The sequence below is a fragment of the Oncorhynchus nerka genome, linkage group LG26 (assembly GCF_034236695.1).
Source record: "Oncorhynchus nerka isolate Pitt River linkage group LG26, Oner_Uvic_2.0, whole genome shotgun sequence".
Taxonomy (NCBI): Eukaryota; Metazoa; Chordata; class Actinopteri; order Salmoniformes; family Salmonidae; genus Oncorhynchus; species Oncorhynchus nerka.
In genome coordinates, this window is record NC_088421.1 from 26,343,645 (window position 1) to 26,352,822 (window position 9,178).

The window sequence follows — 9,178 nt, forward strand, 5'->3', positions numbered from 1 at the left end:
CCTTTTGCTCCGTTCATATCCACTATTGTTATCACTGTTACGCTTCCAATGGAGACGAAGGGTGTAATATCTCTGAGTACACTGGAGACACTGGGAGAATGGTGCTCTGATTTAACTGGTCTGGGAGAGGGACAGAGAGGAAGAGGAGGGAAGCAGGAAGGAGAGAAGGGAGGTGGAGGGACAGATACAGACAGATGGACAGACCACTAAGAAGAGGAGCTGTGAGTCTGTGTCTGTTTTGAACAAAGCCTCTCTCATCTTGTATCTAATAGAACCTCTCTCTTTCTCGCTCTCTCTCTCATCTTGTATCTAATACAACCCCCCCCCCTCTCTCATCTTGTATCCAATACAACCCCTCTCTCTCTATCTCTCTCTCGCTCTCATCTTGTATCGAATAAAACCTCCCCCCTACTCAATTCAATTCAAGGGGCTTTATTGGGATGGGGAAACATATGTTAACATTGCCAAAGCAAGTGAAGTAGATAATAAACAACAGTGAAATAAACAATAAAAATAACAGTAAACATTACACTCACAGTTCCAAAATAATAAAGCCATTACAAATGTCATATTATGTATATATACAGTGTTGTAACGATATAGAAATGGTTAAAGTACAAAAGGGAAAATAAATAAGCATAAATATGGGTTGTATTTACAATGGTATTTGTGCTTCACTGGTTGACCTTTTCTTCTGGCAACAGGTCACAAATCTTGCTGCTGTGATGGCATTTCACCCAGTAGATATGGGAGTTTATCAAAATTGGGTTTGTTTTCGAATTCTTTGTGGGTGTCTGTAATCTGAGGGAAATATGTCTCTCTAATATGGTCATACATTGGGCAGGAGGTTAGGATGTGCAGCTCAGTTTCCACCTCATTTTATGGGCAGTGTGCACATAGCCTGTCTTCTCTTGAGAGCCATGTCTGCCTATGGCGGCCTTTCTCAATAGCAAGGCTATGCTCACTGAGTCTGTACATAGTCAAAGCTTTCCTTAATTTTGGGTCAGTCACAGTGGTCAGGTATTCTGCCACTGTGTTCTCTCTGTTTAGGGCCAAATAGCATTCTAGTTTGCTCTGTTTTTTGTTAATTATTTCCAATGTGTCAAGTAATTATCTTTTAGTTTTCTCATGATTTGCTTGGGTCTAATTGTGCTGCTGTCCTGGGGGTGTGTTTGTGTTTGTGAACAGAGCCCCAGGACCAATTTTAACCACACACTTGTTGTTTGTGTACATGGATTTTATAATGTCGTATGTTTTACCCCCAACACCACTTTCCATCAATTTCTATAGAAGACCCTCATGCCAAATTGAGTCGAAGGCTTTTTTGAAATTAACAAAGCATGAGAAGACTTTGCCTTTTGTTTTGGTTTGTTTGTTTGTCAATTAGGGTGTACAGGGTGAATACGTGGTCTGTCGTACGGTAATTTGGTAAAAAGCCAATTTGACATTTGCTCAGTACATTGTTTTCATTGAGGAAATGTACGAGTCTGCTGTTAATGATAATGCAGAGGATTTTCCCAAGGTTACTGTTGACGCATATTCCACGGTAGTTATTGGGGTCAAATTTGTCTCCACTTTTGTGGATTGGGGTGATCAGTCCTTGGTTCCAAATATTGGGGAAGATGCCAGAGCTAAGGATGATGTTAAAGAGTTTTCGTATAGCCAATTGTAATTTGTTGTCTGTATATTTGATCATTTCATTAAGGATACCATCTCTCACGTCACCCCGCTCCTCCGCTCTCTCCACTGGCTTCCAGTTGAAGCTCGCATCCGCTACAAGACCATGGTGCTTGCCTACGGAGCTGTGAGGGGAACGGCACCTCAGTACCTCCAGGCTCTGATCAGGCCCTACACCCAAACAAGGGCACTGCGTTCATCCACATCTGGCCTGCTCGCCTCCCTACCACTGAGGAAGTACAGTTCCCGCTCAGCCCAGTCAAAACTGTTCGCTGCTCTGGCCCCCCAATGGTGGAACAAACTCCCTCACGACGCCAGGACAGCGGAGTCAATCACCACCTTCCGGAGACACCTGAAACCCCACCTCTTTAAGGAATACCTAGGATAGGATAAAGCAATCCTTCTCACCCCCCTTAAAAGATTTAGATGCACTATTGTAAAGTGGCTGCTCCACTGGATGTCATAAGGTGAATGCACCAATTTGTAAGTCGCTCTGGAGAAGAGCGTCTGCTAAATGACTTAAATGTAATGTAAATGTAAAACACCACAGGCCTTTTTGGGTTGGAGGGTGTTTATTTTGTCCTGTAACTCATTCAAGGTAATTGGAGAATCCAGTGGGTTCTAGTAGTCTTTAATAGTTGATTCTAAAATTTGTATTTGATCACGTATATGTTTTTGCTCTTTATTCTTTGTTATAGAGCCAAAAAGATTGGAGAGGTGGTTTACCCATACATCTCCATTTTGGATAGATAATTATTTGTGTTGTTTGTTTAGTGTTTTCCAATTTTCCCAGAAGTGGTTAGAGTCTATGGATTCTTCAATTACGTTGAATTGATTTCTGACGTGCTGTTCCTTCTTCTTCCGTAGTGTATTTCTGTATTGCTTTAGTGATTCACCATAGTGAAGGCGTAGACTCAGGTTTTCCGGGTCTCTATCTTTTTGGTTGGACAGGTTTCTCAATTTCTTTCTTAGATTTTTGCATTCTTCATCAAACCATTTGTCATTGTTGTTCATTTTCTTCGGTTTTCTAATTGAGATTTTTAGATTTGATAGGGAAGCTGATAGGTCAAATATACTGTCAAATATACTCTCTCGTTCTCATCTTATATCTAATACAACCCCTCTGTCTCTCATCTTGTATCTAATACAACACCTCTGTCTCTCTCTCTCATCTTGTATTTAATACAACCCCTCTGTCTCTCATCTTGTATCTAATACAACACCTCTCTCTCTCTCTCTCATCTTGTATCTAATACAACCCCTCTGTCTCTCATCTTGTATCTAATACAACCCCTCTGTCTCTCATCTTGTATCTAATACAACACCTCTGTCTCTCATCTTGTATATAATACAACCCCTCTGTCTCTCATCTTGTATATAATACAACCCCTCTGTCTCTCATCTTGTATCTAATACAACCCCTCTGTCTCTCATCTTGTATCTAATACAACCCCTCTGTCTCTCATCTTGTATCTAATACAACACCTCTCTCTCTCTCTCTCTCATCTTGTATCTAATACAACACCTCTCTCTCTCTCTCATCTTGTATATAATACAACCCCTCTCTCTCTCATCTTGTATCTAATACAACCCCTCTGTCTCTCATCTTGTATATAATACAACCCCTCTGTCTCTCATATTGTATATAATACAACCCCTCTGTCTCTCATCTTGTATCTAATACAACCCCTCTGTCTCTCATCTTGTATCTAATACAACCCCTCTGTCTCTCATCTTGTATCTAATACAACACCTCTCTCTCTCTCTCATCTTGTATATAATACAACCCCTCTCTCTCTCATCTTGTATCTAATACAACCCCTCTGTCTCTCATCTTGTATCTAATACAACCCCTCTGTCTCTCTCTCATCTTGTTTCTTATACAACCCCTCTGTCTCTCTCTCATCTTGTATCTAATACAACCCCTCTGTCTCTCTCTCATCTTGTATCTAATACAACCCCTCTGTCTCTCTCTCATCTTGTATTTAATAGAAACCCTCTCTCTCTCATCTTGTATTTAATACAACCCCTCTCTCTCTCATCTTGTATCTAATACAACCCCTCTCTCTCTCATCTTATATCTAATACAACCCCTCTGTCTCTCATCTTGTATATAATACAACCCCTCTGTCTCTCATCTTGTATCTAATACAACCCTTCTGTCTCTCATCTTGTATATAATACAACCCCTCTGTCTCTCATCTTGTATATAATACAACCCCTCTGTCTCTCTCTCATCTTGTTTCTTATACAACACCTCTGTCTCTCATCTTGTATTTAATACAACCCCTCTGTCTCTCATTTTGTATATAATACAACCCCTCTGTCTCTCCCATCTTGTATTTAATACAACCCCTCTGTCTCTCATCTTGTATCTAATACAACCCCTCTGCCTCTCATCTTGTATTTAATACAACCCCTCTGTCTCTCATCTTGTATCTAATACAACCCCTCTGTCTCTCATCTTGTATCTAATACAACCCCTCTGTCTCTCATCTTGTATCTAATACAACCCCTCTGTCTCTCATCTTGTATCTAATACAACCCCTCTGTCTCTCATCTTGTATCTAATACAACACCTCTCTCTCTCATCTTGTATTTAATACAACCCCTCTGTCTCTCATCTTGTATCTAATACAACCCCTCTGTCTCTCATCTTGTATCTAATACAACACCTCTCTCTCTCATCTTGTATTTAATACAACCCCTCTGTCTCTCATCTTGTATATAATACAACCCCTCTGTCTCTCATCTTGTATCTAATACAACCCCTCTGTCTCTCATCTTGTATCTAATACAACCCCTCTGTCTCTCTCTCATCTTGTTTCTTATACAACCCCTCTGTCTCTCATCTTGTATCTAATACAACCCCCCTGTCTCTCATCTTATATCTAATACAACCCCTCTGTCTCTCTCTCATCCTGTATCTAATACAACCCCCCTCTCTCTCATCTTGTATCTAATACAAACCCTCTGTCTCTGTCTCTCATCTTGTATCTAATACAACCCCTCTGTCTCTCATCTTGTATCTAATACAACCCCCCTGTCTCTCTCTCATCCTGTATCTAATACAACCCCCCTCTCTCTCATCTTGTATCTAATACAAACCCTCTGTCTCTGTCTCTCATCTTGTATCTAATACAACCCTTCTGTCTCTCATCTTATATCTAAAACAACCCCTCTCTCTCATCTTGTATCTAATACAACCCCTCTGTCTCTCATCTTGTATCTAAAACAACCCCTCTCTCTCTCTCATCTTGTATCTAATACAACCCCTCTGTCTCTCATCTTGTATCTAATACAACCCCTCTGTCTCTCTCTCATCTTGTTTCTTATACAACCCCTCTGTCTCTCATCTTGTATCTAATACAACCCCCCTGTCTCTCATCTTATATCTAATACAACCCCTCTGTCTCTCTCTCATCCTGTATCTAATACAACCCCCCTCTCTCTCATCTTGTATCTAATACAAACCCTCTGTCTCTGTCTCTCATCTTGTATCTAATACAACCCCTCTGTCTCTCATCTTGTATCTAATACAACCCCCCTGTCTCTCTCTCATCCTGTATCTAATACAACCCCCCTCTCTCTCATCTTGTATCTAATACAAACCCTCTGTCTCTGTCTCTCATCTTGTATCTAATACAACCCTTCTGTCTCTCATCTTATATCTAAAACAACCCCTCTCTCTCATCTTGTATCTAATACAACCCCTCTGTCTCTCATCTTGTATCTAAAACAACCCCTCTCTCTCTCTCATCTTGTATCTAATACAACCCCTCTGTCTCTCATCTTATATCTAATACAACCCCTCTGTCTCTCTCTCATCCTGTATCTAATACAACCCCTCTGTCTCTCATCTTATAACTAATACAACCCCCCTCTCTCTCATCTTGTATCTAATACAACCCCTCTGTCTCTCATCTTGTATCTAATACAACCCCCCTGTCTCTCATCTTATATCTAATACAACCCCTCTGTCTCTCCCTCATCCTGTATCTAATACAACCCCCCTCTCTCTCATCTTGTATCTAATACAAACCCTCTGTCTCTGTCTCTCATCTTGTATCTAATACAACCCCTCTGTCTCTCATCTTGTATCTAATACAACCCCCCTCTCTCTCATCTTGTATCTAATACAACCCCTCTGTCTCTCTCTCATCCTGTATCTAATACAACCCCCTCTCTCTCATCTTGTATCTAATACAACCCCTCTGTCTCTCTCTCATCCTGTATCTAATACAACCCCCCCCCTCTCTCATCTTGTATCTAATACAACCCCTCTGTCTCTCTCTCATTTTGTATCTAATACAACACCTCTCTCTCTATCTCATCTTGTATCTAATACAACACCTCTCTCTCTATCTCATCTTGTATCTAATACAACCCCTCTGTCTCTCTCTCATCTTATATCTAATACAACCTTTCTCTCTCTCTCTCTCATCTTGTATCTAATACAACCCCTCTGTCTCTCATCTTGTATCTAATACAACCTTTCTCTCTCTCTTTCTCTGTGATTAATTTACTGGTTGCCTTGATCTAAGGCAAATAACCTCATTATCCACTTGTATTGGATCAATACTATAATCACGGTGATCATTATTATCTATTTGCTTTAGCGGTAGTTAGACAGAATGATCTAAAACAGGTGTCATACGTCTTCCTTCCAGACGCTACATGGATAGTTAGTGAAACAGGACTGACAGCGTCTGATCATGGCTGGATTGTCAAATCAAAGATTTATTTACACATTTCAGACATGAATGCAAAGCAATGAGCTTCGCAGGAAAAAACATACAAAAATACATAAAATAAAATAAATATTTACTATTTAGAAACATCAGAGGATAAAAAACTAAATAATAACAGTAAAAACTGAATGAGTAAAAGCACCTTTAGGTAAAACAAAGCTAAAAAGGTGTGTTTTAAGATCTCTTTTAAATACGTCCACAGTTTCGGACCCCCTCAGGTTCTCTGGCAGGCTATTCCAGAGGCTGGGGGCATAATAATTAAAAGCTGCCTCTCCATGCCTCTTGGTCCTAGGCTTCGGGATAGTTAAAATGCCAGAGGACCTGAGGGACCTACTGGGTACATAACTAAAAATCACGTCTGACGCACCTTGGCAATGCTTCTCAGGTGGTAAAAAGCTATTTTGGTCACATTCCTAATGTGTGATTCGGTTGTCATGATGGACCCATGTTTTTCCCTGTCAACATAGCAAGGCCTCCAGAACCATATCAGACAAGAAAGAAATGGATGGATGTGAATGGACAATTACTTAATAAATTACTGAATAAGTGATTACAATTGGCAAGTAGTACACAGTAGTACACAGTACTCAGTAGACCTACTGTAGTGTATACAGTTCTTTTGCCACTACAGTACTGTAACTATAGCCTCCATAGACACTACTATACACCCACGCCAATAAACTCACAATCGCCCAAGGAGGCAAAAGCAAAGATCAACATGATGAGTGTGAGGTCAAGACATGACCGTGTGGTCAGGTCAATGTGTGGCATGGTCGTGCTGACTGAGTGGTGTCTGGTCAGTTTGTGGTCGGAGGCCTATAGATCCACGCAGGTCATTTGACTAACGCTACTGCATCTTCAGAAGTTCATTTACACCTGAACTCCTGCCAAATAAACGGCCCTGGCAACTCTCAGTAACTTTATTAGCATTTCAATAGCTTTCAATATGAGCTGAGCTATGTAACGTAAACAACTCAGGAAACGGTGCAAGATGGCGAACACAGAAAGAGACAAGTCCACTCCAATGCTCGTGGGAAAAAAGGCACCGACGGTCTCTTTAGCTTGACAGTCATGAGTTATGATAGCTAGTTACCTCACGGATAGAAAAGTCGGGGTATTTTAAGATGATGCTCAGTCATTCCGTGAGCGATTAGGATTGATGGTTAGACCTCAAATGTTTCAGGGAAAGACTGAGGTCTAAGAGAGGGTAAGTATGAAAACATGTCTTCTATCGAGCCAATTCAACTCAAACATGGATTGTGAGTTGGTACTGTAATTAAATGTGAGTAACAAAGGGAATGGAATGACTGGTACAGTAATTACAGTAGAATCCAGGTCATCAGAGGTCATACGGTCTAGTACTTAACGGAACGTCTGCTATGCTGAGAATCTATCACAAAACAGAGACATTTCTAAACCGATATGAGAAGACACGAGAAGCGATAACTTCCATAAATTGCATGATCAGTTTAGCTAGCCAACACTGTCATGATGACACTGCTTACAGTCTTTGTATTCTCTGTAATGGTTTTACATTTACATTTACATTTAAGTCATTTAGCAGACGCTCTTATCCAGAGTTTTACTTGCTCTGGTGACAGTGTAGTGACAGACAGAGGATCTTTGTATTTCAGTGTGTTAGATCTGGGCTGAGACCAAACCAAACAGCCAGTAAGATGGTGGTATTAAATGTTGGCCAGTAGAGCTACTGTACAGATACATTTTACATGTTAGTCACTGAGCATCTGCCTCTTTGGTTCGGTCTCAGCCCAGATCTAACGCACTAGAATACAAAAATCCTCTGTCTGTCACCAGAGCCAGTTCTATCATAGATACTTTTCCAACCCTGGTCCTCCAGTACCCCCAATAGTACACCAAACAGTACACATTTTTATTGTAACCCTGGACAAGCACACCCGATTCAACTTGTCAACTAATCTTCAAGCCCTCAATGAGCTGAATTATTATTATTTATTGAACCTTTATTTAAAAGTCAATTAAGAACACATTCTTATTCACAATTGTTGTGATACAGCCTGGATTTGAACCAGGTTGTCTGTAGTGACGCCTCTAGCACTGAGATACAGTGCCTTAGACCACTGCACCACTCGGGAGCCCCTTATGAGGGGTGCTTGTCCAGGGCTACAACAAAAATGTGAAGCTGACTGAAGAGACAGATGTGTAGGGGTTACTCATATTAGTCCAAGATGGCGTAGCAGTGCAGACGTGTTTGTCGCGGTGTAAATGTAATGTTTAAAATTTTTTGTTGTTGTATATATTTCAATCTCTTTTTCCATTTTTAAATGAAATATACCTTCCGGCAACCCGCCTCACCCAATGTGATACGGAGCTGCTATTTTTAGACCTTATTGCTAGAACCTCCATCAGAAGCTAACCATCAGAAGCTAACCAGCTAATTAACTACTAGCTATTTAGTCATTGGTAGCCACTGCTAGCGGCCTTTACCTTTAGCTCAGACACCAGCCGCTTTTAGCCTGGATAATACCAGCCTGTCTGCACAGCGCGATATCCTCTCCCCTGTAACTATTCCCCAGGTTGCTGTGAATGAGAACATGTTCTCAGTCAACTTACCTGGTAAAATAATGGATAAATTAAAAAAAATATATAAAAATGTAAAAAATGTACCCTGAGAATATCGGACTGTTTTTCTCCACTACATCCCTGAATTCCTGTCGTAAGCTCTGGACCATTACTCCAGGTCATCGCAGCTGGCTAGCTGCTACCGAGTG